The 18,892-nt window shown below is 44.8% G+C and overlaps 1 protein-coding gene across 3 annotated transcripts in view; it reads right to left on the bottom strand.

Annotated features, from left to right (window-relative positions):
* Nucleotides 1-15,327, bottom strand: part of Tnfrsf19 (TNF receptor superfamily member 19) — a 95,760-nt gene extending 80,433 nt beyond the window's left edge. The window contains exon 1 of one of the 3 annotated variants that reach the window (XM_028870359.2): nt 14,938-15,327. The gene's annotated coding sequence lies outside the window, so the exon portion shown is untranslated. Of the gene's footprint in view, nt 1-5,360; nt 5,583-14,700; nt 14,883-14,937 lie in introns of those variants that run through there. The other 2 variants (XM_028870361.2, XM_028870360.2) reach the window with 2 other exon arrangements.
* Between the last annotated feature and the right edge of the window lie 3,565 nt (nt 15,328-18,892).

Here is an 18,892-nt window from a genome sequence, read left to right as displayed (position 1 = left end):
ACATGTCAGAACACATTGTTTTCTTATCTCCCCTTTTTACTGTGTTGCTGGGATCCCTTCCCATATCCGATCACCTACCAGCCACGTGTGTTTGCCCCCAGTCAGGGTCTGGAGACTTAATGGCCAGGACATCAATTTCAGTGCAGAATTGTAACTCACACAGAGTATGTACCTGATATATGCTAAATGAAGAATAAATTAGAGATAGTATTTTGTTGGGTTTTGTTTTTGTTCTTTGAGACAAGGTTTCTCCATATAGCCCTGGCTGTCCTGGAACTCAAAGATTCTCCTGCCTCTGCCTTCCAAGTACTGGGATTAAAGGCATGTGTGTGAGCCACCACCACCTGGGTGATAATATTTATCTCTTAGAGTTGTAAGGGATGAAGTAATGTAAGTGAAAAATATATAGCAATATGACATAAGACTGAAATATCGTGACTGTGAAAGACAAACTCCAGGTCAGGAACTCATTCTTGGATACAGGGCTAAGATTTTGGCAAATTTCAGATTCTGGATTTCTGGGCTAGGGATGATCAACTTCGGTTATCCTCTAAGAAGGAAAAGCTGATATTTATCATCCTAGCTCAAAGAATAAGTAACATTTCAGAGAACATCTTTATATTTAATCATCTTTATATTTAATCTGGTAAATTTTCAAAGCATACGAATCTAGGGATGCTTAGAATACTCTGCATAATCTTTCACAGACTAAATCATGTAGTTTTCTTTATTATTACATCTCTTTGTTTTATTTTATTTTATTTTAGGTTTTTGAGATTGAGTGTCACTATGTAGGGCAAACTCACAGCAAACCTCCTGCCTCATTCTTCCTATTACAGAATGTATAAGTACAAGCCACCACACTCAGTCCCTATTTTTCTAGCTCTTGAAAACTATTTATTAACCCACAGATGAAGTGGATAGAACAGGTAAGTTTTCATCTAGTAAAAGTATAACAATATTATGTATCAAATCAGTGTTCAACCCGTGAATTTTTCTAATGTGCAACAAGATAAAACATTAAAGAAATGGGACCACAATAAAGCAAATCCACAAGTTTACTGCTTATAAAAATCACTGTAGAAGCAAGGTGCCAGGCTGAGCTCCAGGAGTCCAACTGATAAGAAAGAATAGGGATTCAATGAGCAAGGGATCATAATGAGAAAATGTATAGAGATGGGCAGCCAAATTAGTGGAAATGCATGAACTGTGGACCAATAGATGAGGAGTCCCCATGGTACTGGACTAGACCCTCTGGATAGGCGAGACAGTTGTTTAGCTTGAACTGTTTAGGGGGGTCCCAGGCAGTGGGATCGGGACCTGTTCTTGGTGCATAAGCGGGCTTTTTGGAGCCTAGTGCCTATGGTGAGACACTTTGCACAGCGTTGGTGCAGGGAGGAGGGACCTGGACCTGCCTCAACTGAATGTACCAGACTCTACTGACTCCCCATGGGAGACCTTGCCTTGGAGGAGGTGGGAATGGGGGGTGGGTTGTGAGGGAAGGCTGAGGGTAGGGAGGAGGGGGGGAGAGGGGAATCTGTGGTTGGTATGTAAAATGAATAGAAAATCTCTTAACAATAAAAAATGAAAAAAAAATCACCGTGGAAATGAGGCCCATGTAATAAATGCAAATTGTGACCAGGGAGCAGTGACTTAGAAACACTGAGTCCCACATGCTAACAGAAGGAAAAACAGAAATTTCGGACACCATTTTCAAATAGGACAATAAGCCTCAGCCTGTGGCTATTCTGAATCTCAACGTCAGTGTATTCAGAAACTCCTTATTCACACAAGGGAGCCGGCATCCCTGGCAGCCTAGGGAGCTCGCAGAGGTGCATAAAGGTTGAGAGGAGTGTGCACACTGTGTGTCTTCCAAATAACAAAATGTTTGCGACTAAACACTCTACACACCTTAAGATTTTCTGCTCATTTTCAACACAACAAAGTTGAAATTAACCAGGGGGCACCATCAGGCTTCTAGGTCTGTTTGCTTTGTTTTTAACAGAATTAACCTACAGTAGACTTTCCTCAAATGAATTCTTTTTACCTCTTGAGTTGTAAACTCAATCATGTTTGCTCTAGGGAAAAGTCAGAATTCTCAAGATGTCCACCCAACAAATATGCCGTTAGTAAATCATGACCTTTTCCTGAAATGTGTTGAATGTTTATCCTAAGATACAATACAACAATCACAGCATCATCGACGCTGTGTGCTCAGAGGACAGTTGCTCTCAGGACTGTACACAGCCATCCCTACGCCACAGCTGTTTAAATTTTTATTTTGGAAGGAAGCCTGGGTAGATTCCAAACCGTCTTTATACCATTTGGAATGCCCTTCTTCCTAGGCCGTCAGGCTGTCTCGGTTCATTCAGAATTTCCTCATGAGACCCATCCAAACTTTTTTTTTTTAGAGAAGCTCAATAATGACTGCTGATAGATGACTCTTTTCTTTTTAAACCTTGGGTTTTAATCCTATAGTTCAAAAAGTATATGCTTTGTGATGTGTGGACTAGAAGATAACCCAGTCCTGTTTAAACATCTTACTTTCAAATGTAAACACTTCCAACAAATAAAGTATGATGAATGAACTCCTTGCTCAGCCTGCTAACCAGAGGCAATTCTGTTCCTATGGCCTTGTTTATCTTTTTCTACTTCTGGAGTTTCCTTTACAAAGCCTATGGACATCCACTAGTCACCTGCTGCGGGACACATGTATTTAACTGTTCTGTGGCCTCTGCCCACTCTCTGGCAGCTGCTGACTCATTTGGAGTGTACCCTTATTCTAGGAGGACACTCTTAGTCAACCAGATTCAGCACTGGTGGAACTTGATTTTGTCTACCATTTTAAACCCATGATTTTTTAATGCTGGGTTGTCAGATTTAAAACAATTTGGAATTTTGTGATTACAGATGCATGGAGCTTTCTGACTGAGGTTAAGTTTGGGGTGGAACTGGGCTAGAGAACTGAACTAGAGTCGGCCCGGGTTCAGAGATTTAAATAAGCAAAGGAGAAGGAAATTCTCGTGAATGTTAGCACAATTCCTCACATTGGTTTTTCAAGTCTCAAACCCGCTTTCAATTTCCTAAGTGCTGGGACTAGTAAATTCCATTAATGTACTAAGAACATGCCAAATCACACACAACGCCAGTCGAAGTCATTCATTATCTTTGCGCTGAAATATACACCAATTAAGTTCTGAATCATTTCATCATCTGCACTAACTTCCTGGGATTTTTTTTTTTTTTTGAGGTGTTAAAAACTTTTTTCAGGGGCTAGAAATAAGGCTCAGTAGTGGTTAAGAGCACTTAAGAGCACTGGTTGCTCTTCTGGAGGACCAGGGTTCAATTCCCAGCACCCACATGGCAGCTCTCAACCATCTGTAACTCCAGTGCATTTCCTGGCCTCTGCAGGTACCACATGCACATATTACACATACATGCAAGCAAAAAACCCATACACCCATACAATAAGTAAAAGTAAAGGTTAAAAATAGTTTTAAACTTTTTTTATAGGAGTCTGGGAGATGGCTCAGTAGGGAAGAGTACTTGCTCCACAAACACGAAGATCTGAGTTTGGATTCCTAGCACCTACATTAAAAAACAAAGCCTGGGCACAACTCCCTATAACCCAGTGTGAGGATCGGAAACAGGTGGACCACGGCTCTCTGGTAGTTTACCTGAAAGAACAATCTTCAGGTTCAGTGAGAGGTCATGTCCCAAGGGGATAAAGGCAAATGGTAATAAAGATATTCAATTGTCCTCTGGCCTCCACATGTCTAACACACACACACACACACACACACACACACACACACACACACACACACACTGCTTGCACATCAGCAATGTCCCTTGTACAAGTCTTTTCCTGGGAAAGGCATTTTACACTGTAGTTACTGTCATTTCCAGTGCATAAGAGTTCATATCTGTTGGCTTCAGATTAAAATCTAGCCTGGACTTGTCATTAGTCACTCCCACCAAAGGAACAGTTTCTAAAATTGTCTCAGAAAGTACTAGCATACCATCTCAAGAGTTAACATTTACTATGGAAAAGAAAATTCTAAAGTCAATAAAGCCATGGAGCGCCAGTAATAAAGTAGACATCATAAGACATTTTCATCGATTAAAAAGAACTTACAGAGCTTATGATAACGCTTCATGCATTAATGCTAAGGCAATATTTTCACAACACACTTTTATATTTTGTATTTCTTTATATTTGTGATATTCCTTTCACACCAAGTCCACATGCAAAGAAACATTCGTTTTTGTTACCTATCCCTCTGAATACTTCAAAACTGTCTTCTACATTAGTACTTAATTCTTCATCCCTCTAGGTACATATCTTCCTCCACAGAAAAGATCCCAAGCAAATCCCAAACTAATGTAATAAATCCTCCTTGTGCATATAAGAAGTGCTCATCAAATGACAACACAAAAATAAGTTCTTCTGTGTACATAAGCTGTGTCTAACAATACCCATTTCCTGTGTGTCAAAGGACATGTCGCTGAAGTAAAAAACAAACAAACAAAAAACGCATCTTCATAAATAAATTGAATTAAACTGTTTCACTTAGAGAAATACCCAACAGTGTTTATAGCTTTGTTTACCAACTGAGTCCTATTATTATAGGCTTAGTGGTTAGTTTACTACTATTCAAACTGATCTTAGGTTTTGGATGCCGCCAAACTTGAGATCCAAGAACACATCCGGTAATCCCAGTATCGGAAGACTGAGGCAGGGGGATTCAGTTCAAGGCCAGCCTGAGCACCAAAAGTTTGGGCCCAGCCTGAGCTAAAAGAGGAGACCCCCCCCCGAAATAACAGAATAAAATAATAACAGAAGTTCAAGAAATGGCAAGGGGGCGCTGACATGCCGGTGAGAGCTGGCTCCTCTCCTCCGATCCCTGACATGCTCTGCTCATAAGCACTAGCAACTCTGGCATTCAAGAATCCTTTTTTGCACGGAATGAGAATGATTCTGGGCTACATACAGACGGATCTTCTAAACGTTCCCCTTTGGCCCTCCCAGCCGCAGTTGCGCAGTAGGGCATGGGCGCCAGCTGGGGGCTCCGGGTGCCCGCCCGGGGACGGGGGGCAAGCGAGAGGGTGGGTGGGCTAGGCGCGAATTGCACACCCACGCACATGTGCCTTGCAAACACATCCTTCACAGACTAGACCCTAGCTAAGTCTTGTCACTCACGCTTTCGCCCCCCTCAAGTGACTTGGCTGTCCTGGGCGATTCTCCCCGCACGTGTGTGCGAGCCCTCCTTCCTCAAGCAGCCGCCTCCCCTCGGCTCAGATCCCCCCAGGCCAGCTGGGCCCCGCAGCGCTGCAGTCCCAGTTGCAGAGGCACCTACCTTCCCCTTGTCCTGCCCAGCAGCGCCCGACTGCAGTCCGAGGATGGGGCAGCGCAGGGTGCGGGCACTAGGCTGCACCGGGATCCAGAGCAGCCCTGCCGCCACTCTCTGCTCGGTAGCCCGGCAACCGCCGCTGCCGGAACCCGCCCCGCCCCTGCTGGCCGGGAGCTCCGCCCCCGGATCATGCTCTCCTCCCAGAATCTCACTATGGCCCTAGTTAGTTCCTGTGGAGCTAGAAATCTAATCCAGGTACCTCACCAAATTCCCAGCCCAAACGTAGCCACTCCCACTGACGGCGCCCCGCCTCTAATATGTCACCATGCCCCTACCCAGGTCCTGACACTCCTTGGGTCTCACCTGCCTCCACAGCTGTGGCCAGGCATACCTTGGCTTTCCCAACCCCTGCCCTAGACTCTAGTTATGGGTTCACCCGCAACAGGCTGCTTAGGCCAGTGGATGCAGGATGAACAGGGGAAGACTAGGTAGGGGAACTAAGACCATCAGGTTTTGTTAGGAACAGGAAAGGAGGCTTTCTTTCCCCTCCAGGCATATTTCCCTAGGATCCCTGAGCTTTTCCTTGCCAGAGCACATCCCACCCAGAGCCTGTTTGTTCATAGGAAGGAGAGGCCAGAGAAGGTGATGGCTAGTTCACAGTTGTGACCCCCTCAGCTTGGGTCACTGAATACTGTTAGGACTCAGCTCACAAACAGGACCAGCTGGGTGCATGATACCTCCAGGAACCAGCCCTGGGATACCAGACTGCCAAGGGACTAAGGTCACCATTAAACCTGGGAAGGGGACATAGCAGAAGGCAGGTCCAGGCTCAGTGGTTTCCTTCTGCTGTGTGACAGGTAATGTTCATAATTCCTGGCCTTAGTTTGAGCGTTTAGGAATAGGGGAGAGCAGTATTCACTTCATATTAAAACTAGATCCAGGCCAGGCAGCGGTGGCGCATGCCTTTAATCCCAACACTCGGGAGGCAGAGCCAGGCAGATCTCTGTGAGTTCGAGGCCAGCCTGGTCTACAGAGTGAGATCCAGGACAGGCACCAAAACTACACAGAGAAACCCTGTCTCGAAAAACCAAAAAAACAAAACAAAACAAAACAAGCTAGATCTGTGCTGTGCTACAGGAATTAAGCCATCACTGTCCTACATGGTCAGTGATTGCTTTGGTGGGTAAGGTCCTTCACATCCAAGGAACTGTGCACAACTTTGATGCAGAGGTACATTGCCGTTTTCTTTGTTGACATGACCTTCCTTAAGTCAACTGTGCTTCTCTTGCCATGAAATTTGCTTCTTAGAACCTCAATGGATATCTTGTTGAGTGAATGTACAGGTGAGTGGCTTTTATCATTAATCTCTGAAAACTCAGCTTATGACCCCACACTGCAAACAACATGGTGGAGTACTAGCACCTGTGAAGAAAACCTTACCATTCTTAAGAGTCAACTTTTTTTAAAATAAAGGTTTATTTATTTATTATGTATACAATGTTCTGTTTTCATGTATCCCCACAGGCCAGAAGAGGGAGCCAGATCTCATTACAGATGGTTGTGAGCCACTATGTGGGTGCTGGGAATTGAACTCAGGACCTCTGGAAGAACAGCCAGTGTTCTTAACCTCTGAGCCATCTCTCCAGCCCAAATGCCAACTTTTTTTTTTGTTTTAATTTTTATTTCATGTGGATTGATGTTTTTGCCTATATGTCTGTATGTCTGTATGTATGAGGGTGTCAGGTCTCCTGGAAATGGAGTTACAGCTGTCATGTGAGTGCTGGGAATTGAACCTGGGTCTTCTGGAAGAGCAGTCGGTGCTCTTAACCACTAAGTCATCTCCCTAGCCCGCAGGAATCAACTTTAAAGTAGAGACTTTGAATATAATACACCCAGAATGATTTATTCGTGGGTGGTTTACAGTGAATGTGCTTGACTTTATTTGAATGGCATGAGTGCTTGTCCGTGACCTGTGCAGCACTAACCCTCCTGAGCACCCTTCTAACATGGTGAAGCAATCCCCAATCCCTATAGTGTTTCTCTCTTTCCCTGACTCTTGATGATGTGCCTTACTTTTTTTTTTTGTTGTTGTTGTTGTTGTTGTTTGTTTTTTTGAGACAGGGTTTCTCTGTGTAGCTTTGGTGCCAGTCCTGGATCTTATCTGTAGATCAGGCTGGCCTCGAACTCACAGAGATCCACCTGGCTCTGCCTCCTGAGTGCTGGGATTAAAAGCGTGCGCCACCACTGCCATGTCTTACCTTCTTGATAGCCCAGAGCCTCACAGAGTATATAGCTAGTTCATCTTTACCAAACTAAACCTCTGCTTCTTCCTTTGCAAGATCTCTGGCATGTAATCTTCTTGTTCCTTTACCTCCTGCCTACCTCTCCTCCACAGTACAGTGTCTCCCCACCCCCACCCCCTACCCCCAATCCTCTGGAATATGGACCATAGTCCTCCAGCCTGTGGTCTGTCTTTCGGAGCTGCCACTGTGGGGAGAAGGCACTTCTATACTCCTTGGATTAGCATGTAAAGATTTCCACATTTGGGCTCCACCCACACGTACAGCCTTATCTGCCTCTAGAGCTCTCGCTTTATATTCTGACCAAACTGGTCTGCTTGCCTGGCCTCAACTGTGTCCTGAATTTGCCCTTTCTGAGCTCTGGAAGCTTCCTCATCATGCCCATGCATCTTGCTTACCTCCCTGACTCTTTTCTCATATTTCAGGAAGTCTTGACCCCCCACATTCCCCTCTAATCCTCAACTCTACACCCCCCCCCTCCAAGCTTTGTGGTAATTAAGCACTTGTCACAGTCCTCGTGGCAAGAGGATCTGTGGCCTGAGCATTCTTCCTCAAGGAGTTCAAACGCTTCCAGAGAAGAGGCAGGTTTCGCTCCAGCTTGTGCCTCTGATAGCATCGACCGTTCGCACAGATGCTAGCTAGCTAAATGGTTTTTGGTGGAATTTGATCTGCCGGCCAGGAACTACCTTCTCCGACTCCAGCCGAGTCCTGCTGTCCTGTCTGACCTGTTGTACTCCGAGACAGCAACCCATTATTCAGCTCATTAGTTCTTGGATCCTTTCACGTGTCTGATTGATCTTGCCAGTTAGCTTGTTAGCTCACCGTGCAGAGGGACCCAACTGTGAACACACAAGGCTTCGGGATCAAACAATCTGGTCTCAATGCCAACTTGGCACCCAATGGTTGCATGACCTTGGAGTAGTTAACCACTGGATATTTCCCTTCATCTGTAAAACAAGTCACTTCACTGGAGGTTGAAAAAATAACACCAGGTATTAAAACTCCTGGGCTAGTACTTGGCACAGAGCACATACTTGGTAAATGGCACCGTTCACAGGCAGGACATTGGTCAATAAATGACAGTGAATTACTGAGATACCAACTGACAATGGGACACTAAACTCTGCATTCTAGCCCTTAGATGGCCGTCAAGTTCAACTGGGGTCTCCCCTTTGCTTCGCTTACGTGTTTGTACCACCCAACAATAGCACTGTGTGAGCACTAAGGCTCACAACTGAGCACCAATGGTCCTCCCAGAAGAATCACAAGCTGAGTGTGAGGTCAACAATGGGCCGGGGTAGGAAGGTTGTAAGTTCAAAGTCAGCCTGGGCCACACAGTGAGACGCTGTCGAAAACGGAGAGAGAAAGAGAAGAGGTCGCTCAGCTCCTTCAGAATGAAACTTGTGCTTTGAATTAGGGCTGGGAACATTTTCCTCTCGCTAAGCACTGGATCTTATCGACAGTTTAAGACTTTAAGTGGAAAAGCCAAGTTGCTGTGCAGATCTCGTAAGAGCTACTGTTTTTCAGAGTAGATTTAAGGTGGGTTTTGTTGTTATCATCTGAGACAGGGTCCTGTGTGTCAGTGCATAGCGCTGGCTGGTTTAGAATCCACCAAGCAAACCAGGCTCGCCCTGAGTCTGCAGCATCTCCCAGCCCTGCCTCTGGAGTACTGGGCTAAGTAGCATCTGCCACCACAGCCATAGCCTATGCTTGGCTTCTCCATCTAGGTCTGGCAACATCCAAGTGTCACAGAACACACTTGTTTAGGATCTTTTCACCCAAAATGGGAAGTATTGGAGTAACATTTCTTGGGGGACAGTTTCAGGGATGACCGCTCACTGTGTGGTTGGCTCACTGGCATTGTTCATTGCTCATGGAAAGCTGCCTGACTCCTAGGGTTTCCACTAGAAAGCATGATTCCACAGGAAAATGGACTAGAATGCTAGTTACATGAAAACAGTGGATTTTCATCAGCTTAGTTCACAGCACATGGGACACAGTAAATGTTTATTGAAAATCAGTTGAATGAATGGCATCAAGAGGCTTAGCTACCAAGTTCGAGCCCCAGGACCTTCATGGTAGAAGGAGAGGACCAGCTCAAGCAAGCTGTCTTCTGAGCTACACACACACACACACACACACACACACACACACACACACACACACACAAGATGTGGCGCGTGCTCACCACCCCCACCCTGCCACATACACACGTACACAAAATAAACAAAATATACTTTAAATAATTACTGAATTCATTAATTCAGAAGGGAGACTCTCAAAGGATAATAAACAAGTTTGTAAATATAAGCAATAAAATAGGGGTGGAACTCCAAACCCAGCTGTACAAGTATTTTTAAAAACCGCTGCTGCCAATTAGAGTGGGAAGTCAGGAGTCCTGAAGCCCAGAGATGGAAGTCATGTTCAAAGTCATACAGTAAGTTAATAATCAAGCCAGGATCAACTTCTGGGCTCCCCGAATTCTAACATAATCTTGACCATACCACTAACATCTACACCAACGGGAAAGAGGCTGTTTAGTCAACCTTGTGACTAACAAAGGGCAAACTTGTTTCAAGTTGGAGCCCTTGGAATGATACTCTAGAGTTCATGACCTCTAACCCCCAAGTAGATGACCATCCACTCACTCTGCTCTGTGCCCTTCTCCACAGGAGGCTAGATTGAGGAATAGGCTGGCTGGGCCACAGCCCACAGTGTAAGGCTGTTGGGCTACTGGTATACTGGAGACAGCTAACAGGATGGAAGAAAATGTATTATTATTGGAAGAAAAAGCTTCTTAAGGTCACTTGACCTCCTCCTCCTGGCCTCTCCTTCCCTTCTTGTCAGACTGAAGTCACCATGGGTGATAGATAGTAAGCGGCTTCTCAATCTAGGATGTGAGCCTTGGGCAAGCCAACTCCATCCACAAGAGCGGTTTTGGAAGGCACGCTGAAGGGGTTGTGAAGACACAGAACACACCAGGGAGCCTTCCTCTTTCCTCTCCTCATTCATCTTATCCAGTCCTCTAAGCCAGATGCATAAAAGGTAAGGACTCCTCTTTAGAGGAGTGCAGAATCCTAAGTTTTCCCGGAATGCCCTAGAGTGGCATGGCCATTACAGTGTCTGAGCAGCCAGTGGCCATGGGTGCCTGAGTTCAGTTCACTCTTAAAGGAAAGGTTTATGTTTTGAGTCCCTTTAGGACTTAAGAGTCTAGGCCAGCTAATTCTTATAAAAAATGTCTAAAGAAAGACAAAAAAATAGAACCCATTTTGTTTTGTTTGTTTTGGCCAAAATCTTAGGTACAGTGTTTGCTCACAGTGGAGTTCAGCTTTATGTAACTGGAGGAACAGCCTAGCCTGAGAACAAAGGATGTAAGATTTGAAGTTAGATAGACGCTTGCACTCTACTGAATTAATCCTGTGACCCTGAACTTGTAATTCAACTCCTCTCAAACTCACTTTTCCTCTGCATATAATGGGGGGAGTCGCAATTTTATTAGTTGTTTATTTAAATGATAACGTTTCTAAAATATACTATTCGTGTGGCTGAAATGCTTGATATTATTACATCAATAACTAGTGAAATAATAAATGGAAGTAACAATCCATAAAGATTTACATGAACTTTTATAAGATTGATGACAGATAGTACAAAAGAGACTAGAAAGTGGTGTACCAGTTAAGAGCACTTCCTGCTCTTCCAGGGAACCCAAGTTTAGGTCCCAGAACCTAGGTCGTGTTAGTGGCTCACAACCACCTCTAAACCCGGCCCTAGGATCCAGCACCTTCTTCTGGCCGCAGCACACATGTGGTACACACACACACAGACATACACCACACCCCACACATAAATAAAAATAAATCTTAAAAAAAAGAAAGAATACAAAGGACAGCTAGCTATTTGGCTTTGAAAGCAATAGACAGGTATAAGATTTAATCAATAGCCAAATTAAAATTTTTTACAACAAAATTTTTCCAAGAAAGCAAAAGAGTTCACGAGAATGCACATCATGATTCTCAATACACTTAAGTGGGGCAGGCTAACCCATCATATGTGAAGCTGTATTGAATTTACAAACTGAACTTCCACAAAATCCCATGGCAAATCTTCGTTTTTAGTAGTGGTTTTTAATTAGCTATTAAACTTTTCATGGACCCTACTGACACCTCCTAAGGAAATACCAATTTTTAAAAAACACACAGAGATGTGTTTGTATAATGTCAACGTCTATATATAGTCTTTATCCCCCCCCAATCTAACATACATTTTCCATAGATCACTGATAAACGAGAATTATTTTAATTGTTAAGGAGGACAGACATAGTGGTGAATATCTGTGATCCCAGCGTTTGGGAAGTGGAGGCATAACAGGAGCACAAGGCCATTCTAAAGAACTAAACATATATATGTGTGTGTGTGTGTGTGTATGTGTGTCTGTGTGTATATATATATGGTAGAAGAAAACGGTGGCTGCGAGTCTTTTGACAACTCCAAAATACTTAGAAAAACAGAAGCAGAGGAAGGGTTGGGAAGTGTTCCAACAGATCCAGTTGACATATCTCTCATGGGAACAAAGGAAGGGATTATAGTAGGAAGTGGCTATTTCTACCTTTCAAACCCACATTGTTCTCTGGTCGGCCCCCTAGCACATTCATTTAAGTGGAAAGTAGACCATGCTGGCTCAGCCATGGACTTAGGAAAGACAGAGCGCACTCTCGGGTCTCAGTTTCCCCATATGTGAAAGGGCTGCAGCTATTCCAGTGGCGTTCATTCCAGGAAAAGAAAACGATTGCGTCAAGGCCCTCACTTCACACGGCGTGCAGGCCCTCTTAAGGTCACAGAGCTAATTAGTAGCAGCATCAGGACTGGAAGAGTCCTTTGAAGCCTTGGCCTTTCTGCAGGAACAAAGCAGCCATTGAAGCAAGAGATAGGAAATGCTTTGTAAAAACTGGAATATTGTAAGGGAGAGCTGTCATGGGCATATCTGCTAAATCCCCAGCAGGGGCATCTGTGGTCATTAATTAAGAAAGGCCTTTTGAAGCACCCCTGTGCCATAGGAAGAGTCTTCCCTTTAAAACCAAATGCGCTAGGTTTCAGTTCCCAACAAAGACACAAGGAGTAAACAATTAACTGAATTAATTCAGGCACTGAAGTGGATTGTCAAGGACTTGACTTGCCCAAGCTAGTTTTCTACAAAGCCTAAATAAATCAGATAATTGCTAATTCTCCCCTTTGTTTTGCGCTGAGGAGAGTCTGTTTGTTAAAATGAACCTAGCAGCAGAATAAACAGTCATTAGAATGCCTCCAGAGCTCCACAACTGAACCAAGACAGCACATTCCAAGCACACTACCTCTGTATTACTTTTAAAGCACCGCTTTTATTATTTTTATTATTATTATTTGGAGAGAACCTTTTAATCAAAGGTTTAAAAATCAGGCTGTGGTAAGTATGACTGGCAGCACCCCCTTTTAGAAAAAAGAAAAGAAAGAAAGAAAGAAACAAACAATTTTTAAAAAAGCAAATGTCCTGGTGCAATTGAACACAAGTTAGAACCTTGGGCTCAATTCCTACTGATACATTCTAAACGCAGTAACTACTGTGATTCTAAATAGTCTCGCTTCATGGTTCTTAAGGTTTTAACATTAACCCAAACAAGCAAAGTGCCCTATTATCAGGAGGGACGTTGTGAAAGTAATTTAATTAGTTGGATCAGAAAAATTAATCACAAAATAAAGTGAGTCTCTAGACCTCTCATCAGAATTCTTATCATTTACATTTCCTCGTCCCCAGCTAACATAAAACAAGCCATTATGACAATAATCAAGTATTTTACCAGATAAACCTGGAGCCAGAATATTAGAACAGACCAGTGTGGGTACAGAGCTGATTCCCACTGTCCTGAGTGCCTGCAGCTCAGCGCAGAGGTGTGTGTGTGTGTGTGTGTGTGTGTGTGTGTGTGTGTGTGTGTATACACACGTCTGCCTCTGTCTCTGTCTATCTCTGTCTCTCTCTGTCTCTGTCTCTGTGTGTGTGTGTACACACGTCTGCCTCTGTCTCTGTCTCTCTCTGTCTCTCTGTCTCTGTGTGTGTGTGTGTGTGTGTGTGTGTGTGTGTGTGTGTGTGTGTTTGTATGTAGAAGTGATGAATTCACAACTAGCAGTTAACTGGCAAGCTCGGTGCCCTGTATAATTTGGTTTTCTAAGGCACTAATTGAAGTGAAAATGTGGCTAAAATACTTCATGTAACATAATAACTGTTGATTGCCAGATAGTTTTGGTAAACAGTTGGCAAACTGTAACTCACAACAGCTGTCACTATATATTTAGAGTAAATGTTAATTTAAGAATATTAACCTCGTGAGTGTTTCTGTAAACAAAGCTCCGGCTATTTTCAAAGGTTACAGAGACTGACTGAGTATTTTTAGCCAAACCTAGGGCAGCCTGGCCCTCACTGTTTCTGAATTCTTCCGCTTTGCACTTGAAAGGCTTCAATCCTAAATGCCTTGCAGAGGTTCCCTTGGGAATGCAAATGGCAAGGACACACGTGTGATAGATTTTTATCTTGGAGGCCGGAGAATAAACTGATAGTATTGCCAGAGATGAGTTTTGCTCAGAGACAGAGGGAGGGAGGGAGAGAGAGGGAGGAAGGGAGGGAGAGAGAGAGAGAGAGAGAGAGAGAGAGAGAGAGAGAGAGAGAGAGAGAGAGAGAGAGAGAGAGAATTTTCATCAAAGTCTCGCCGTTTACTAAACAAAGTCGTTTTTCAGCCCAGTTCCAGTCTGAAACCCTGCTTCCAACATAAGTTAGTGCGGCTGTTTTTTGTCCTGTTTCAACTACTGCCTTCCAAGTAAGATTTGCATGACAGATCGAAAACTCTTGTGCAAACCGCGAAACAGTTGCATCAAGAATCAAATTGAGTCTCACATGCACGCAGCCTGGTGCAGGACTTGGCTACAGGCATGCTTGCTGGGAGTTGATAGAAAGCCATTTTTATTTTGAACACGCGAGGAAAACTCAGTGAAAGTTCCAACCACACACAAACGCCTACCTGCTACCCGCCTGTGCTCCAGCCCCACGCTTTCCGCAGCGTGGTAACACTTCCGCGCCAAACGCTTCTACCTTCCCAAAAAATGTGTGTGGGCGCAAGCCCAGACGAAACTTCAAATCCAAGAAAATGGATTACCCGCGCAGATCAAAGGCAGGCGAGCTGGGAGATGGAGTGCCTGTAATCTGATCGCCTATCAGTTGCTGCTCATCAAAGCCAAGGCTGAATGAATTTACTCACCAGGCACGCAGATCTAGAAAGTTCGCCACCCTCGGGTTCTTAGCTGGGCTCCCGCCTCCCTGGCCACACGTTCTTTTGTTAAACGTGGGAAACGTTGTTCTGCCTCGGCTCTGGAGAGCAGGCTTTCCCCGGCCTGGACTGAGTCGCTGGATCCGCAGCTTTCTCTCGCGGTGCCCCAGCGGGGCTGCCTAGTGCCAGCGGGCTGTGCCGCATCCCTTTCATCTCGCTGAGTGGCAGCTCCCATGACATCATGCCGTGCCGTGGGGCTGGTCGGGAGAAGCCAGCCAGCCTGATTTCTAGTCGCGTTGGTCTGTGCCTCGCCCGCGACAGTCCTGCAGTGTGTCTTTTGACTGGGAAGGGACACATCAGGACTGCTACCTCTGTGCTCCTGGCCGGTAAGGTCCCGGACCCGTGCAGATTCCCGAAGACAGGCAGCATCGGACTGTGACAAAAAGCACGAAGTCCCACCAGCTCAGGGTGTCCGAAACGCAGCCGAACTCCACAGCAGTGTTTAATTAGGCCGTTTCTCCGAACACCTGCCTTAAACAGCCAGGGTCACAGGCAAACGTTTTTAAAAGCTTGATCCCCATCCCCCACCCCCTCATGATCACCATCCCCACCACCAAACACACACACACACACACACACACACACACACTGTGACAGGTCTTTAAGAATTAATAAAATGTCTTTTCCTGGTGAAATAAATGGTTACAGATGGCGTCATTCAAGTAGTGGCTTCATTAAGTAGTGAAAGCCCCCCCCCCGCCCCCCCTACAACTTATCAGGAGACAACCGCATGCTCACCGGACACCTGGGTCAGAAACCTCTTAATCTAAATTTGGGATCTTTAAAACAAAACAAAGCAAAACAATTCGATTTAAGGATGCTTCCTTCTTAGACATACTTCATGGAGAGTTCTTTCGAATTCGAAAAGTCACAAAGGAGTTACTTAAAGGTGAACATTTGCTTTCCGGTCACTCCACAGCTTCTGGCTCAGTCAAGGCACAAACCCACAGTTTGGACCCAGCTAAGAAATTGCCACCTCGTTTTCCTTTTTTTCATTGTCACTTTGTAAAATGAAACTCGCTGCCCATTATTAAGAATGCCCGCAATGGTGGATAAACCACTGCAGGGGAAACGCGGCGGTTTTCTGAACCTGGAGCTGTTTATTCTGGGAGGAAGATTTCCCTTCTATGATGGAAATGGGTCAGTTTGCAGAAGGGCAGTGAAAACTATCTGTTGTGGCACGCTCAGAGGACAATAGAGCGCACTTCCTTCCTGTGACTCCCTCTCTTATCGGTGGCATCTCATTTTTCCTGATGTGATATTTGAAAACAGTTTGTGGTCTGTCCATTTCCATCCATCTCTGAATCCTGGGTAAATCTTGATAGCAAAATATGTGGGTTGAATAGCATGTGAGTTCAGCGTAGCCTTTAGATAGGTCTGTTTAGTTTCCAATAGATTTTTTTTTCCCTTTTTTCCCCAGTTGTGGCCAGGGCTGGACCCCGGGCCCTGATCATGTTAGGTAAGCCTTCCATCTCTAAGCCCTAGTCTTCTTTGATACAAGTTCAACCTGAGACACACAGAACTCATATCGTACTTCTTCGTCCCCAGTATCCTGGTCTGGCCTCAAACTTGCTGTTTAGTCAAAGATGGCTTTGAACACTTGATCCTCCTAAATGCTGGTGTTCCAGGCATGCACTTACACCGAGTTTATGGGATTATGGGGACGGAACCTAGGGCTTCATGCCTATTAGACAGGCACTGAACCACATCCTTGAACTGGCAGTTATGGTTCTGCATGCCACCCTGAGACACCTGTGTCTACACAGCCCCTGGGACTCCGGAGAACAGGGACAAACTATCTCCAAGAAGGCCTAGGCTGACTCTTCTCTGAGGTCACCCAGCTGTCCCCTGGCATGGGGGCCATTTCCACAGCCTGTGCTGTTCCTGATACCCATCACAGCAAATGGAAAGAGCTGAGTGCTCTTATCTCGGGGTGAGCAGGTGGATCGTAGTCTCTACAGTTCACCACCCATCGATAATCCAAGGGTTCCAGTCACATGATTATATTTCTAGAAGCTTCCAGAAGGCATCTAGAAGCAACAGCTTCAGTGGACAGTCACGCCCATCAAAACAGCTCTAGATGAATCACACAAAACAACCCTGGCTGTTCAAACATCTTTGCACTGAGAACTGTTTTCAGTTGGCCCTTTTCGATGCGAACTATCCCTATGCGAAGTGAAATGAAAGAGGCCTGAAGGCAGAGCCTCCTCTGTCCCCAGATGCAGAGTGTGGCTAAAGGCTGGCCTCCAAGGAAGAATGACCTCTTGACCTGAAGCTTGTCTGCACTTTGCTCAACTGACTGAACTCCCCACAATGTGAGGTGTGGCCCAGCCCTTGCAATCCTGAAGAGCACTGTGAAGAACTTGACTGGGAGGTTCTTACCCCTTACCTCCAACAGGCACAGAAGAGAGCTAGCAAGATGTCCCAGCCAGTCAAGGAACTTGCTGCCAAATCAGATGACATACGATTCATCCCCAGGACCCACAAGTGATCCTCTGCCTTCACATGCACACACATACAATAAATAGATAAATGCAATAAAATTTTAAAAATTAAAAGGAAACACAGATAAGTGAAATAAAATTAGACACTTTGTGACAAGAAACATGTCATTATACCTGACATACAGTCATGTGCCTTTTTTTTTTTTTTTCTCAAGACAGGGTTTCTCTGTGTAGTTTTGATGCCTGTCCTGGATCTCACTCTGTAGACCAGGCTGGCCTCGAACTCACAGAGATGCACCTGGCTCTACCTCCAGAGTGCTGGGATTAAAGGCGTGTGCCACCACCGCCTGGCATAGTCATGTGTCTTTAATCACAGGGATTTCTTCTGAGAAATATGTCATACAAACATCAGAATGTGTTACACACATCTGACGGTGTCTAAAGGGACTCTAGCCAGCCCAAACATAGCCACCATGACTATGGCAGGCCTTGCCCTTCCCCCATCCCCTCTGCCTTGCTAAAAAACATTAGATTACTTTCCTAAAGTTAGTCACCAATGTATGTTCCCTTACTTGGCCACTTCCTCCTCCTGAGGCTAATTACCAATGTCCATCTATCAAAGTATTGAAGTCCAGCAATCAAAAGCCCCCTTTTGGATCACCTAATTAACACGCCCAATCAAAACAAACCAATTCCTCCTAACACAGGGTTTCCTGTATTCCCTTTATAAATCGCCATTTTCCTGTGGCCCACATCTGTCTCCTCTCTACCCAGAGGCAGTTCTTTGTCCCTCTGGGGCAAATAAATCTCCTTTATTCCTTGTCCTTCTCCATCTTCCTCTATCTCCTGTCTTTGACTCTTATTCCCTGCCCTCTGTCCCTCTGGGGCAAATAAATCTCCTTTGTGCTGAGAACTTGGTCTTAGGGTGTCATCTACCATACACTTAGGGAATCTGGTATACACTTACACACACACACACACCACATACACACAGTCTAGCATATTGTTCACGATGAACCAAGTAATATTAAATTCAAAACACGGAGAAAGTGATACAGTAGATGTGAGATGCACAAAGCTGGTGGCAGAGTAACAAGCCTATTGTGTTACAGTGACCTTTAAAAAATTTTTAAAGAAAACATATACTCCTGATAATGAAAAACACAAATACATGAACCAGTAGCATGGTTGTTTGTTACTATTAACAAGGATTATGTAATAGCCCTAATTTGATGGCTTTATTTTTATGCAATGGGCAGCATAGTGTGTTTATACCAGCCCCAGCCCCTCCCCACCATGCACACACCACACATGAGTAACAAATTGCTCCAACATCTCTAGGAGATTTGAGATTCCACCCTCACACTTGTTGTCCCTCACTGACCCTACTATCATTCTAGGGCAATGCTGTTTTAGGAACAGCTAGACACAGTATCTTACCA

Source organism: Peromyscus leucopus, chromosome 9, assembly GCF_004664715.2.
Source record: "Peromyscus leucopus breed LL Stock chromosome 9, UCI_PerLeu_2.1, whole genome shotgun sequence".
NCBI classification, from domain to species: Eukaryota; Metazoa; Chordata; class Mammalia; order Rodentia; family Cricetidae; genus Peromyscus; species Peromyscus leucopus.
This window is presented reverse-complemented; position numbering and strand designations above follow the sequence as displayed.